The sequence below is a fragment of the Mobula birostris genome, chromosome 2, assembly GCF_030028105.1.
Source record: "Mobula birostris isolate sMobBir1 chromosome 2, sMobBir1.hap1, whole genome shotgun sequence".
Classification (NCBI taxonomy): Eukaryota; Metazoa; Chordata; class Chondrichthyes; order Myliobatiformes; family Myliobatidae; genus Mobula; species Mobula birostris.
The window spans coordinates 127,641,616-127,654,920 of record NC_092371.1 but is presented as its reverse complement, the minus strand read 5'-3'; the positions used below and the strand labels follow the sequence as shown (position 1 = coordinate 127,654,920).

At 43.6% G+C, this 13,305-nt stretch overlaps 1 protein-coding gene across 4 annotated transcripts in view; it reads right to left on the bottom strand.

Moving 5' to 3' along the window:
* The window catches only part of rsph9 (radial spoke head component 9), a 198,308-nt gene that overhangs the window by 173,730 nt on the left and 11,273 nt on the right, over nt 1–13,305 (bottom strand). For 2 of the 4 annotated variants that reach the window (XM_072247715.1, XM_072247740.1), the window contains exon 1: nt 6,798–6,918. The exons of 1 other annotated variant lie outside the window; for it this stretch is intronic. The gene's annotated coding sequence lies outside the window, so the exon portion shown is untranslated. Of the gene's footprint in view, nt 1–6,797; nt 6,919–9,723; nt 9,854–13,305 lie in introns of those variants that run through there. One more of the 4 variants, XM_072247724.1, reaches the window with a different exon arrangement.

Sequence of the window (13,305 nt, the reverse complement as noted above, 5' to 3'; positions counted from 1 at the left end):
GTTAGTATTGAGAAGAGGACATGTCCCAGTTGGTGAAGGTCCTTGGTAATGGATGCTGCTTTCTTGAGGTACCACCTCTTGAAGATGTCTTTGATGGTGGGATAGGTTGTGCCCATCATAGAGATGGGTGAGCCTTTTGTGATCCAGTATATTGAAACATCCCAAATGCTCCAATGTACCGGATTTCAAAATCATCTAGAGAAATTTGAAAGAGGCTTTGATGACATACCAAATCTCCTCACTCTCCTAATGAGGCAGAGCCCCTGGCACACTTTCTTCGTGATTGCATCAACGTAGTAGGCACAGGATAGATCCCCAGATATGTCGACGCCTTGGAACCCGAAGGTGCTCACTCTTTCCGGAAGCTTTCAGAATGGACTGAATGTACCTATGGGAGATAATATTGCTAGGATATAAGGAATGGTGAGGATTTGAACAAATAACTTCTTCAAGGTGCGGGTACCCTTCAGCTAAGCCACAGGGCACTGACTGTGATTCAGTCAGTAGCACTCTCCTCTGAGAGTTTAGTTATTTTCTGGTTCTATTCCCACTCCAGAGACTTGAGTGCAAATTCCTCACTACCACACAATAGGAAATGTGTGATTAAGCTGGAGAGGGTGCAGAAGATGTTCACAGTAATGTTGCCAGGAGGTGGAGGGAGGAACTTGAGTTACAAGGAGAAACTGCAAAGGCAACAGCAACAATGGGCTGGAGAAACTCGATGGTTAGGCACTAACTGTGGGGGAAAATAGACAGTGGATATTTCAGGTCATGAGCCTTCAGATGGGACTCTTTTTCTCAGTGTAGGAGTTTGAGAGATGATCTTACCATTGATCCTATGTGATCTAATGTTTTGGACCAGCCTACCATGAGGAACCTTTACAAATGTTGTACTGGAGTCTAAGTAGACAATAGCCACTACTCTATCCTCATCAATCCTCTGTGTCACTTCATCAAAAGACTCAGGCTACGTCCACACTATGCCGGATAATTTTGAAAACGCCGGTTTTGAGTAAAAACGACAGGCGTCCACACTAAGTGTTTTTCACAATATCTCTGTCCACATTAGACCGATATTTGGGTGAATCTCCTCCTACTGGGCATGCACAGGACACAGAAAACAAGCGAAGAGGAAACGGTATACTTAGTGCGCGTTTGTCCAGTTACAGAGTAGAAAAACTTAAAAGGAATTGCTCTTGGCTCTCACGCAGGAGGATTTAAACTAAAAAAAAAACAAATCCTGGAGCGTATGGAGGCAACCGACTGGGAGTTCATGGACAGTATGACCCGGCTGACGATGAACATTGAAAAACTGACTAACTCTGTTGCATTAATAAAGCACCTTGTTAAATATATAAAACATGTCTGCATCAGTGTTATCTTGTACTTCCATACAATGTTACATTAGGCTGTTACACATCTATTGTTAGAGAAGTACTTGCATAAATAGGTAAACCACCTTGGTCCTTGGTTCTTCGTTCTTGATCCTCCAAAATATTCTGCATGGAATTTAAACTGGAGGTGGTGGAGGGGTTTTCTGTCCTTACCTTCATACAAGCAAGGACAGAAAACAGGGCAAAGTGAGTATACTTATTTATTCAGTAAGCTATGGGTGGAAGTATTTGGTGAGTACATTTCTAACTCTTCTGGCTTCAGTCTCGTTGCCCTCTGTTCTGAAATTGTTAGGTTCTGCGAAGCGCAGAATCAAGTATCGCTGTGATGATTGTACGCGCTAGTATCAATTGTTCGGCGACAGCGAAGTAATAATAATAAGAAGAAGAAAAAGAAGAAAACAATGAAATGTCGCGCTGCCGCCATCTGTTCCGGCACGTCATGACAGCGGTTTTAAAAAGCTCCGGTTACCCCGTACACACTGCAACGGATATTAGGCGTTTTCAGATTTATTCACTCTGGAGACCGTTTCTGAAAATCTCTGTTTTCAGGGGATAAAAACGCCGTTTTAGTGTGCACAGAGGGTCAAAATGAAGAGGAAAAGCTTCGTTTTCAAAATTATCTGGCGTAGTGTGGACGTAGCCTCAATCAAACTCAAAAGACAGGAATTTACCCCTTCACAAGTCCATGACGCATATCTCTAATGAGTCCATGCCTTCCAAATATGAGTGATTCCTGTCCCAAAGATCTTCTTCAATATTTTCCCCTACCTATTATTTCATGGCTTGTCCTTTTTGTCCTTCTTCAACAAAGGAACAATACTGGCTATTCTCCCGTCTTCTGGGACATTGTTTGTGGCTAAGGAGCATTCATCTCTCTGGTTCGGACACACTGTACGTTAGTGTCACTGCTTCACTGGTCTCCTCTCTGACCTCTCTCAGCTTCCTGAAATAGATTTCATCAGGCACTGGGGACCAATCCATCTTAATTTTTTTTCAAAACACCCAAAATCTCCCACTCCTTAATATCAATATACTCTGAAGTATCAACATACCCATTTCTGACCTCACCAATGTCATTCTCCTTGATAAACATTGATGGAAATTATTCATTTGGGACTATGCTTTCTTTTTCTGGCTCCAGTCATTGATTCCCTCATTTGTCTTTGAGTGGACCTACCCTTGCCTTAGCTACCTCTCTATTTTTTATTTCTATTCTTTGCACTGCTTATTTTGTTTGGTTTAGTTGAGGCCTCCATCTGTCAGAGTTGACCATGGGTATTGCATCCTAGCTGTCTGGATACACAAGCCTGGGCAGTACGATATGGAGAGTGAGCTGTTGCTCATGTAGCAAGCTCCCCCTCTCCACACATCTGATAAATCTAGAGGAACGGCAGAGACCGATACAGTTTGGTCCCAGCGGCGTCACAAGAGTTGCCAGTCAGCATTGAACTCAATGTAGGACTGCCTTAGGGACTCCAGTTCCAGATTTTTCCTTCGGGGTTTACTCCCAAAGCCTTCCCCACGAGTACATATAGCCACAAGGCAGCGGAGGTTTGAGATCAGAATTTTCCTTCTCCTAGATGAGCTGCCAACCACAGCTGACGAGCCCCATCTGTCCTAAGTGACTGGTTTTAAGTACATGTATATTTCCTGTAATTCACTTTTCCCCCTCTATTATGTATTGCATTGTACTGCTGCTGCAAAGACAACAAATTTCACGACATATGTTCCTGATATTAAACCTGATTCTGCTTCTGATTCTGTTGAGGACATTTCTTAGTCCCCTCTAGCTCTCCAAATTCCTTGTTAAAGTTATTACCTGTTTTCTTTATATTCCTCAAGGAACTTGTCTGTATTTGGCTTCTTAATCCTTAAAATTGCTTCCTTTATCTTCATGACTAAACTTGTATGTCAATGTTTCTCAACGTTTCTACCCTTATCATTCACCCTGATAGAACATGCTGGTCCTAACCTAGAATCAGTTGGCTTTTAAAGGACTATAACATGTCAGATGTGGATATCCCCCCTCCCCCAAACAACCCTCCCCGTTTATTCTCCCCACTTCCTGCTGGATACAGATGAGACGTGACAATGGAGTTGGAACATTCAGGGAAATGAGTAAGGGTAGAGCTGAGAGTGGTGGGAAGTGGGTCAGGTGGGCACTTGTCCAGAGTGCTTCATGTGGCCTGGTGGGACTCTAGTCATCAACCAAGCCAGCAGACTGCCATCTCTGGCAGCTTTTCTGTTCTGAGTTAGGAGATAACCTGGAGTCTTACCCGTACAACCTACTTCAAAGAGAAGAATTTGCTAAGAAGATCCCTTCAAAAAGACATGACTAAAATAATAAATATTCAACAACTTAAAGATATAAATTATTTATATAGAACATGGACCAGTACTGCGCAGGAACAGGCCCTATGGCGCAACATGTCTGATGCCAAATTAAACATAATCCCTTCTGCCTGCATGTGATGCATGTCCCTCCATTCCTTTAATAATCTCTGAAATGCCGCTGTAGTATCTGCCTCCACCACCACTACAGATTGCATGTTTCAGGCACCCACTACTCTCTGTTTTAAAACAAAAGAAAGAAACAAAAAAAAATTGCCCTGCCTATCTATTATAAATGTCTAATACTAGAGGGTGTGCATTTAAAGTGAAATGGGATGTGCAAGGCCAATTTTTTATGCACGGAGAGTGGTGGAGATAGATACAATGGAGCTTCTTAGGCAAATAATGCGTAGAGATTGGAAGGATATAGGCATGGGATTAGTTTAATTACACATTTAGCTCTGAATTTAATTAGTTTGGCAAAACATTGTGGACCAAAGATACTGCTTCTGTACTGTGTTCTATGTATATCGTAAGCTTCCCTCTTGCCGTAAATGCACGTCCTCTATGTCATTATAAAGCACACAACAGAATGTGGAGTGTATTCCCAAAGTAAGATAGTTAGCCACGAGTGGATAAAGTGAAATTACTGAACACGGGGTAGGAAGTTTGTGTAGAGTGTTAATACTGAATGAGCTGTTTGGGCCAATTATTTCTCTGTAGTATCTGTTAAATGGGGGAGTTATTTCAACAGTGCAGCAACTCCACATGTAATGATTTAAGGTCAATGAAACACCGAATGTAAACATAACTGACCTCTGGTCAAGAACATCCTTCGAAACTATTCCTTCCCTCTGTTCTTCAGTGCGCAAACTGACAAAAGCAGCCAAAGGCAGATATGTGCCTACGTATACTCAGAGTAAAGCCTGATTTATACTTCTACGTCAACTCGACGCTGCGACCCCTACGCAGATCCCTACGCCGTAGCCTGACGCGCACCTCTCCCAAAATGTAACTACGCGTCACGGCAATGCAGACCGAACAACTGTGATTCGTCCGCTTGGTAGCATCACATTTCCTCCTACGCTGCAATAGCTTCCCATTGGGTGACTGAAGAGCAGGGAAGGATCTCTGGCTGCAATGCTTTATAGACCTCCGAAATTATGGAGGACACATTTCGCTTTTACGAAAAAAGACACTCGCTTTAAACTTGTTTACCTGGAGAAAGACTACCATGACCGTGAAGCCTTGCACGGGCAGGTGTGTGCACATGTGCGATGTGCCCGAATTGCAGAGCGACGCAGGTGCACCAACACACAAGTATAAATGCTCACAACGCACGTAGGCCACTTGCGTAGGCTATGGCGTCCTTTTGACGCACAAGTATAAATCAGCCTTAACAGACACATATGAGAAAGCACAGAGACACAAGAGCACAAACACATACACAGAAATCCAGATACATATATATGTTCAAAAATTATGCAGAAGCATAAACACCACACGTACGCACACACAAATACAGCAAAGTGCAGTTGTATTAAATGTTCAGGTGAGTTACAGTCTGATACTTTATCAAGATAATGGCGGGGGCGGGGGTGGTGGAGCCCTGTGGAAGAGATGGGCTTAGATTTTACTCAGAATCCATGTTTGGCTGCCATGCCAGTTTTTAGTTTTCTAGGCAAATGAATGCAATGCACCATAGTCAATTCAACCAATCGGCAGGAGCATTGGACTAGTGGGAGGTAACTGGGGCAGCCAGAGTAAACTCACTCAGTCAGAGGACGAGTGTACAAACACCACACAGACAGCACCCGATGTCAGTATTGAACCCGGGTCACGGGAGATGTGAGGCAGCAGCTCTGCCAGCTGCACAGTTGTACCCAACGTCAGCATACCGTAAGTGGGAGTTTCTCCCACATCCCAAAGACGTGCAGGTGAAGGGCAGCAGGTCAAATAGCCGCTGTAAGTTGCTCCAGTGTGTGGCTGATGGCAGAATCTTGGGCGAGGGGTTGTCAATGAGATTGTAGGCAGAATAAAATGGGATTAGTCTAAAATTTGAATGAATAGGTGATTGATGGTTGAGGTGAACTCAGAGGGCTGAAGACCCTATATATAAGACCATAATACCACAAGATATAGAAGCAGAATTAGGCCATTTGGCCCATTGAGTCTACTCTGCTATTTCATCGTGGCTTATTCAATTTTCCTCTCAGCCTCAATCTTCTGCCTTCTCCCTGTATCCCTTCATGCCCTGATCAATCAAGAATCTATCAACCTCTGCCTTAACTATACATAAAGACTTGGCCTCCACAGCTGCCTGTAGCAAGGAATTCCACAGATTCACCACTATCTGGCTAAAGAATTTCCTCCTCATCTCAAAGGTTCATTCATTATCAAAGCATGTATCCTAAACAAACTCTGAAATTTGTCTTCTCCACGTAGCAGCCAAACACACAAAGAACATGAAAGTCATTCAGAGAGAAACATCAAACCCACACCCACCACTTCCTGCACAAAAAAGAACAACATCCTGATCATCACCCCCCCTAAACCTCCCTTCCCCACACAAAATGGAACAGGAACATCGACTCCCCCAAAAATTAACCCTTCCCTCCTGTGGTAAACCATATATCTTGTAACTGGGTTAACTATCTGGACGCGCCCCTCTGCTGACTGCCCTGTGGCTCCTCCCACATATTCCAGTATAAAGGTGTTTCGCCTTGCCCCTCCCCCTCAGTCCGGGAGCAGACACTCACCATGGAGGTCGTATTGTACAGCAAATAAAAGCCTTTCAGTATTTTACCTAACCTCAGTCTTTTGGAGTTATTGAAGGTGCTTCACTTCCCCCCACAAAAACACTAACAGAGCATCAACCCCCAAACAACAAACGGAAAAGGAACAGGCAACTTTAAAAAAAACACAATATAAAAACAGTAAGTCTGAAATAAGTCCACAGTCCATAAACACAACGGTCCAATCCACAAACACAGAACCATGATACCATCCTATGACAACACCGACATTTATCGAAAAAGAGGGTCTCCACATGAGGCAGAGAGGCCTACCCACCTGTCACAACGAGTCACACAGCAATAGGCTGCTCACAGAACCCTTGTCCGGCAGCGATAAAAGATGTTGAAACTCTGTTCTAAAAAGATGCCCTTCTCTTCTGAGGCTGCGTCCTCTGGCCTTAGACTCACCCATTGTAGAAAACACCCTGTCCACATCCACTCTGTCAAGGCCTTTCACCATTCGATAAGCTTCAATGAGGTCATCGCTCATTCTTCTGAATTCCAGTAAATACAGGCCCAGAGCCATCAAATGCTGTTCATGTGACAAGCCACTAAATCCTGGAATCATTTTTGTGAACCTTCTTTGAACCCTTCCCAGTTTCAGCACATCCTTTCTAAGATAAGGTGCCCAAACTGCTCACAATACTCTAAGTGAGGCCTGTGGCTGGAAAGAACTACAGTTTATAAATCAGTGGATTTGAACGAATCAATGACAGTGGAAGTTGACAAAAAAGAACAACAGTCTACAAATTAGTGGATTTGACAAATCAAGGACATGGGGAGCAGACAAAGCCAGATGCGTTTTCTCCCCCTATCCTTATCTTGTGAACTCTGAGCTAATTCTTGCTCTGGGATAATCTAATCAGAGCAACTGAATCTGGACACACAAAGCATCAAGTAATGACCTGCTAAACCTGAGACCATTCTCATATGAGTAACTATTTATTATATAAAGTGCCAGACCTACCAAACAAGTAATCTGTAATCTTGTTAGACTCAATGTCTCAGGCCATGTCCACACTATGCCGGATAATTTTGAAAATGCCAGTTTCGAGTAAAGATGACAGGTGTCCACACTAAGTGTTTTTCAAAATATCTCTGTTCACACTAACACAGATATTTGGGTGAATCTCCCCTACTGGGCATGCGCAGGACACACAGAAAACAAGCGAAGAGGAAACGGTATACTTAGTGCGCGTTTGTCCAGTTACAGAGTAGAAAAACTTAAAAGGAATTGCTCTTGGCTCTCATGCAGGAGGACGTAAAACTAAAAAAAAATGAATATTGGAGTGTATGGAGGCAACTGACAGGGAGTTCACGGACAGTATGACCCAGCTGACGACAAACATTGAAAGACTGACTAACTCTGTTGCATTAATAAAGCACCTTGTTAAATGTATAAAACATGACTGTGTCAGTGTTATCTTGTATTTCCATACAATGTTAAATGAGGCTGTTACACATCTATTGTCAGAGAAGTACTTGCGTAAATAGGTAAACCACCTTGGTTCTTGGTTCTTGATCCTCCAAAATATTCCACATGGAATTTAAACTGGAGGTGGCAGAGGGTGTTTTCTGTCCTTACCTTCATACAAGCAAGGACAGAAAACAGGGCAAAGTGTGTATATTTATTTATTCAGTAAGCTATGGGTCGAAGTATTTGGTGAGTACATTTCTAACTCTTCTGGCTTCAGTCTCGTTGCCATCTGTTCTGACATTGTTAGGTTCTGCGAAGCGCAGAATCAAGTATCGCTGTGATGATTGTACGCTCTAGTATCAACTCTTTGGCGACAATAAAGAAATAATAATAATAAGAAGAAGAAAACAATGAAATGTCGCGCTGCTGCCATCTGTTCCGGCACGTCATGACAGCGGTTTTAAAAAGCTCCGGTTACCCCGTACACACTGCAACGGATTTTAGGCGTTTTCAGATTTATTCACTCTGGAGATCGTTTCTAAAAATCTCCATTTTTGGGGGATGAAAACGCCGTTTTAGTGTGCACAGAGGGTCAAAACAAAGAAAAAAAGCTTCGTTTTCAAAATTATCCGGCATAGTGTGGACGCAGCCTGAGTCGCCCAGTTTACCTGGTTTGGACCATTCCAAGTTAAAAGACACAAATACACAAGGCGGGTGGGGGGGGTGGGTAAAACCATGAAACAAAGTTGGTTGTACCCCTGAACCAGGTAGGTCAGGTGACCTTGAGCTAATGGGATGGAGATCCGGCAGTCCAGCTGATGAGGGACGCTATATGAGTCAGGAGCTCCAAATAGGTAATAGCAATATCTCTGTAGGAGATCAAATATCACAGATTTGAGGTGCCCCATGGACATGTGGAGATTGGAAATGGAACTACAGGGGACATGTGGCCAGCAGCAGAAGCTGCTTTTTAACTGGTAATATCTTTTCTGCTCTTTGTTCATGGAAGGTTGGGAAAACCTAGTTCATGTGCACCCACGTGATGGTTGTGTAAGTTCATGTGTTCTTCCGTTGAGACAATTGTCGGTAAATACAAATTCTCTGGGCCCCACTGATCATTATTACAAATGGTGGTTCTTGTAACAGGCCTCACCAGTGTTTTATAAAGTCTCAATATTACCATCCTTGCTTTTATATTCTAGTCCTCATGAAACAATTGCTAACATCGCATTTACCTTCCTCACCACATACTCAACCTGCAAATGAACCTTTAGGGAATCCTGCACAAGGACTCCCAAGACCCTTTGCATCTCATTTATTTGTATTTTCTCTCCATTTAGAAAATAGTCAACCCTTTCATTTCTTCTACGTCAGGTTTCATCTTCATTTCGTCTCTATGACTCCATAATTCAGCTCATTACATAGAAACATAGAAAACCTACAGCGCAATACAGGCCCTTTGACCCACAAAGCTGTGCTGAACATGTCCTTACCTGAGAAATTACCTAGGGTTACCCATAGCCCTCTATTTTTCTGAGCTCCATATACCTGTCCAGGAGTCTCTGAAAAGATCCTATCTTATCTGCCTCCACCACCGCTGGCAGCCCATTCCACGCACTCACCATTCTCTGCGTAAAAAACTTACCCCTGACATTTCCTCTGTACCTACTTCCAAACACCTTAAAACTGTGCCCTCTCGTGTTAGCCATTTCAGCGCTGAGAAAAAGCCTCTGACTATCCACATGATCAATGCCTCTCAACATCTTATACACCTCTATCAGGTCACCTCTCATCCTCCGTCGCTCCAAGGGAAAAAGGTCGAGTTCACTCAACCTGTTCTCATAAGGCATGCTCTCCAATCCAGGCAACATCCTTGTAAATCTCCTCTGCACCCTTTCTATGGTTTCCACATAGCCCTGTAATACAATAAATTAAATCAATTCACCATTCAGCTAGAATTTGAGTTCATTTCATTGTTTTTGTTGGACAGATGTCTGTCGCTGCAATGTAGGCGTGTTTCTGTGTGTGTGTGTGTGTGTGTGTGTGTGTGTGTAGGGAGTACATCTTTCTAATAAGTTTGGCAGTCTACATGTATAAATGATGATCTCCATGAATGTCGTGTTGCTGTGAATTCCTGAAAGTTGATGTGTGTATGGGAATGTAGCAACTGCCAGTGACTGTGTTTCCCCTTCAGTTCAAGCAAAAAGGTGATGTGGACTCGAATCAGAAAGACTATGCTGCCCTCTATCAGCCTTCTCAGTAACTGAAAACGTTTGAACTTTCCTCCCACAGCACTAGGCTCTCCCTTGGGGCCGAGTGTGACTCACTTCTGGGAGACCTCTGAGGTGACCTCCATGCCAATTTGAGAACCACAGACCCTTCCACAGATGTGGTAGGAGGTGTATGATGAGTGGGTAGGTAGTTTATGAGCTGGTGTACTTGTACTTGTTGCAGCTCCACTGTGTGTCCAGATAGCATGAGCTCAAAGCCAGGTGATGGGTGAAAGCAGGTGAGGAGGGAGATGATGGAGCTAGGTGGGGAAAGGGTATAAATCTGAGTGATGGTGAAGAAGGGAAGATGCGACTGGATCCTAGCAGCTAAGTGCATTAGTCATAGATAGACAGAACAAAATGATAGTCACAGAGTTATACAGCAAGGAAACAACCCATCCATGCTGACAGAGAATAACAAATTGCAGAATGAAATGTTACGGTAACAGAAAGAAGGCAGTGCAGGTAAGCAATAAGGTAGAAAGCCTAATGAGGACGATTGTAAGGTCAGCAGTCAAAACTTATTGTATCTAGGGGACTGTTGCATTGTCTTACAACAGTGTGACAGAAGCTGTTCTTCAGTTTGGCATTCAGAGTTTTCTATCTTCTGCCCAAAGGGATGAGGGACAAAGAGAGAAAGTCAGGGGTAGGTGGGGTCTTTGATTGTGCTGGCTGCTTTACCGAGGAAGCAAGAAGTGGAGGCAGAGACCATGGAGGGGAGATCAGTTCCATGATGTGCTGAGCTGTGTCCATGATGTGGGCAGAGCAGTTGCCGTAGCATCGAGATTCATCCCAATAGGATCCTTCCTACGTTCGAACAGTACAAATTGCTGTGGTTAAGAAGGAATATGCCAAATTTCTTTGGACTTTTGAGGATGTAGAGGAGCTTTGTTGGCTGTGGCTCTATGTGGTTGTACCAAGACAGCTTATATTCACTACTAATAACTTGGAACTCTCAACGCTCTTGACTTTGACACTGCTGATGCAAGCAGAAACATGTGCACCGCCCCCTGCTGAAGTCAATGACTGGCTCTTTTGTTTAGCTGACATTATGGGCAACGTTGTCATGACACCATTTTATTAGTCCATCTATCTCCTTCCAGTATCTCCTTCTCTGACTCATCGTTGTTTGAGATAATGCCATGACAGTGTTATCATCTGCAAGCGTGCAGGTGGATTTAGGGTAGAATCTGGCCGTGCACAGGGAGTTGAGTAGGGAGCTGAGAATGTAGCCTTGCAGGGCACCAGTAGTGAGAATAATTATAGCCAAAGTGCTGCTGCCTATCCTTACATATTGCAGTCCACTGGTGAAGAAGTCAAAGATCCAGTTGCAATAAATTGGCTTTTTAATGTTGCATTTATACCCACCTCTAAACCAAGGGTTCCCAACCTTTTTTATGCCATGGACCAATACCATTAAGCAAGGGGTCCGTTGACTCCAGATTGGGAAACCCTGCTCTGAAGCTTCCTCCAGCAGCTTGTTTCATATACCCACCAACACTCCAAAAGAAAAGTTGCTTCTTTAAATCTTTCTTCCTTTACCTTAAATTTATAATTTCTAGATTTAGACACCCTTATGCTGGGAAGAAGACTATGACATTGTCTATGCCCCTCATGATTTTATACACTTTGAAAAGGTACCACCCAGTCTCCTTTCTTTCCAGAGGAAACAGCCTCAGCCTACCAAGCTTCTCCTGACAACTCAAGCCCTTCAGTCTTGGCAATATCTTTGAGTTTTTCTGCACCCTCTCTAATGTAATGACATCCTCCTTGGATCTAGGCACGCAGCAGATATAACATGACATCCCACCTTGTGAATCTCTAACTATGTATATGTAATTGCTAACCCAAAATGACATGGCAATAGCTCTCCTCTTGATTGATGGGACCTCTACGGAGTGGTCAACACTGTCCCAGTCTAGCACAGCCTTCCTCACCATTTCCTTCCATCCAGTCCATCTTCATGGTGTGTTACATCAGCAAGCCTAATGGCATTGTCAAGGATGCCTGCCTTGCTGGCCGTTCCTATTTCTATCGTCTACCTTCAGGGAGAAGATGCAGAAGCTGGAATCCCTGGATGTTCAGACTTACGAAGGGATTCTTCCTCACTGCTATCAGTCTTCTGAACCAATCACCTTATTCACATCCCTTCCTGATGGTGGTGCCACATTCTAAGACCCTCAGTTATTCTGTTATTGTCACCTTAGCATTTATTATTTCACTGCTTCAGACTAGACTACAACCAGTGGCCCATTCTGCTCTTTTGCTCTCATTGTATTTATAATTATCATCATGCACGCTGTTTACTCTGCGAGCTTCATACAAGTGAGTTTCGGTGGTGAATATGACAGTCTACTAATCTGTATCCAAGTCACTTCCCCTGCTGGGCACATCCTGTCACCATTCGGGGGAGGCCACCTCTTACCCAACTCACCCCAGTGGAGAGTGCGGGGCGGGGTGTTGAGGCAGATAAAGTACAGCTGTAAAATCTCAAAACCAAGGGCATGAAAATGGTAGCAGGTTCCCCAACCTGCTGCCAAAATTGCCCCTTCAGTCATAGTGGGCTTTACAGACCCTTTCCGATTTACATATTCATTGAATGTAGAAATTGCCAACATGTATTGCCCCTGAAATGAGGAGGTGATTAAAAGTCAAGCGGAGAAAGGATGACATATTTCCTTCCCTGTGGGATCTGAATGGACCGGATGGATTTTCAACAATCTGACGTTTTGGAATCCCCAGTCCTGATAACCACTGTGCATTGCAGTTTTATTTGTTAGCTTTAAATTCCCCAGCTGCCATGCTACTGCCTGAACATATCACACATAGAACATGCGGAACATGCTACACTGGAGCACAAGAAAAGTCACTTTGTCCCACCACATCTGCAGTAATCATGATGCCAATCTGACTAATCCCATCTGCCTGCACTTAGTCCTTATTCCTCTATTCCCTGCCTGTTCACGTGTTTTTCAAAATGCTTCTGAAACATTTCTCTCGTATCTGTCTCTAGCAGTCACCCTGCCAGTGCATTCTAGGCACTTTACACTCACTGTTAAGTCAGCATAATACAAGGGTACAGCAATAACTGAAAGCAG